This window comes from Myotis brandtii, unplaced genomic scaffold (genome assembly GCF_000412655.1).
Source record: "Myotis brandtii unplaced genomic scaffold, ASM41265v1 scaffold621, whole genome shotgun sequence".
NCBI lineage: Eukaryota > Metazoa > Chordata > Mammalia > Chiroptera > Vespertilionidae > Myotis > Myotis brandtii.
In genome coordinates, this window is record NW_005370372.1 from 2,237,359 (window position 1) to 2,240,433 (window position 3,075).

At 32.5% G+C, this 3,075-nt stretch overlaps 1 protein-coding gene across 1 annotated transcript in view; it reads left to right on the forward strand.

The window, feature by feature from the left end:
- Window positions 1-3,075, forward strand: part of PCLO (piccolo presynaptic cytomatrix protein) — a gene marked incomplete at its 5' end in the record, with an annotated part of 285,887 nt that overhangs the window by 117,660 nt on the left and 165,152 nt on the right. The gene's annotated exons all lie outside the window — the stretch shown is intronic.

A 3,075-nucleotide genomic window follows, 5' to 3' on the forward strand; every position in this document is an offset into this window, starting at 1 on the left:
AGACTTTTTTCTTTTTCTTTAGTAGAAACTTTTAAGAGTGCCCCATCTTAACCAATATTTACAAAAGCAATAATATCAATTTTAGAAGAACTATGATTTTTCAGATTACAGGAAATCTTACATTATATCTGGTTGAATAAATTTATTTATTTTATTTTTTTCCCATCACCATTTATCTCCCATGTACCCATCTCCACCTCCACTGACCCTTCCCCCTACCCTCTGTAATCACCACTCTGTTATTCCTGTCCATGAGTTGTTGGTTTTTTTTTTACCCCCTTCTTTTTTGCTCAGTCCCTCCACCTTCTGGATGCTAGCAATGACTTGCAGGAAAATGAAATGATTTATTAGTATTAAAAGTTAATATGATAAATCTAATTAGAACCTATAGTCCATCCAGACTCTGGTTCAGTTGTTCTGTTTTGTTGTTTAAATTTTTTTAACACATGGTTACTAACCTACCTTTGATATGTGATGTATATCTCATTAAATAAATTTTGATCTCCCTTTGTTATATAAATGAGTTTATTAGAGTGAGAGAAAGTAGATGCTTATTTATGTATTCCTTACTCTAATATCCGGATCAGCCACCACCACCACCACCCATAGCTTCTAGCTAACCAGTTTCAGAGCTTGATGCTTTAAACCATTTTTCCCTTTGTGAAACTATCCTTTTTTTCATGGCTCTTCCCTTAATGTTCTCTCTTTGTCTTTCCGATCATCCCTCCTGAGCTTTTTATTGTGACTATTACTTTCTCTTTCCCAATCTCCATACCATGAGGTTTCTTGTTTTCTTTCGAGTTCTGTCTTTTCTCCTAGTGAAGTCACATGGACAATTCCTAAATCCACTTGTGTACTTTGCCCCTCTTTTAATTGTCAGACCTGCATTTTAAAATACTCAGTAGATTGTCCCACTTCAAAGCCTGATTGCAAGCTGGAAGTCTGTATACAGGCAGTTTCTGCTTCTGACTTTTCTATTTCTGATAAAGGCACCACCATTCACCCTGTCTCTAATTTCCCAGGATGGGTAATCTGAGATTTCTTCTTACATGCTCTTTGCTCTCCACATCCAGTTTATCACACTCCAGTTCATTAGCTCCTATTCCTAAGGACACTATCCTATACATGGCCTTCCTGACCTTTCACCAGTGATTTAAATAATCTCTTACTGGTCACTATGCCTTCCGTTTCTCCCTTCTCCAGTATATACTCATCAGGTAATTATGATTTTACAGGATTTGGACAGTTTAACTCTATTGCTCACATACACCTACTGATTCTCTATTGCTTGTTAAATACAATCTGAACAATGTGTCCTAATGTTTTGTTAATACACTAGTTTTTATATTATTTTGCACCTTTATCACTTTCTATCATTTTTTTATCCTGACTTTTTCTTTATTTTATAACCTCAATATATACATCTGAATATATATACTTATTTTATTTCTAAATTAAGTGTATATACTAAGTTACTAATTTATTATTTACTATATAAAATTTTGACAAATAAATAAAATAAAAATCAGTGAAATAAATAAAAATTATTTTATTATATGTATTTAAATGTAGATACTTTTGACCACATTAAAATTTGATTAAAGATAGTGTTTTATAGAGAGCATTGATTGTGCTTCAATATTTTACAAAATCTGGGTCTGAAATATTTTGATAGAGTTATTTGAAATTGAACTTCTAAGTTAAGCTTATTTTAATATTTTGATATTTAGTTTTAATGGCTATTATAACAACAACAAAAAAAGATAACCCACAAGCATATACCAGAATTGGAAGAAGTGGATCAAAGATTGTACTTGCCAAATCTTGCTGTTTTCTAAGTTTGAAATTGAAAACAAAATTTTTCCTTAATTGTAGAAATTCCACAAATAAATGTTAATCTTCTTCGATACCAATTATCAGAAAATGAGGTGTTTTAAAATATTTTATTAACAAATGTCTTTGAAGCTCACCAGAGTTCTTTATCTGAAAGATTTATAAACAGAATAAAATATTCTCTGCAAAGTTTGTTAAATGAGCAGATCTGAAAGCCTTTAAGAATGACATGCCATTTCATATAGCATAATCAGATAATTTCCAAAAATCTATATCTTCAAAGGAGTGTTTTCACATATAATTTTTTTGAAGAGACAGCTATTGTTTATTTTTTTCCTAATTAAAGGAAGCATATTGCTGATAACCAAAAGGTAGCATGTTGCTGATAACCAAGGTTTACTTTCTTCCTAAATATCTAATAAGTAGTATATTGCTGATAACCGCTTGTCATCACCCAAAAGTTGGGCAAATTTTCAATTCTTCTACTTTTGTTAAAAAGGAATTAAATATTCACATTTACAACTTTTCAAATTAATTTCCTATGAGGTAATCAGTAAGCCTCTGTGGCTAAAATACATAGTTATTCTCTAAATCAGTACAAAATATTCAAGATATACTTCAAAATATAAAGGTCTCAGTAGTATACAACGTGTACTACATCTGTAGAATCATAAGGCACTCTCTGCATTTCTAGCTTACTTGTAACTGGTAGAAGTAAATTAATCTTATATGTACTGCTATCTCTATAATCTTACCCTTTAAAAAATAATTTCAGTCAGAAAAGCTATTCTTCAGTAATTAATATGTAGGTTTTTTTATTTTTTGTTTTTTAATGTTTTCATTGATTTTTAGAGAGAGAGGAAAGGAGAGAGAGAGAGAGAGAGAGACATTGATGAGAGAGAAACATCAACATCAGTTGGCTGTCTCCTGCACACCACACCCCCTACTGGGGATTGAGCCCTGATCTGGAATCAATCAGTGACCTCCTGAGGTCAGTGCTCAACCATTAAGCCACACCAGCCAGGCTAATATGTAGTTTTTTACTTAAAAACATATATACCTTTGTTATACAAATCCCTCAATATGCAGGCTATCTTCATTGGTATATTATTTCTTTGTGTCTCACAATAGTACTTTTTAAAGAATTTTATTGAAACAGAATTATTGAACACTAGAGGCCCGGTGCACAAAAATTTGTGCACTCGGGGGGGGGGGGGTCCCCCGCCCCCCCCTTGCCCCCTC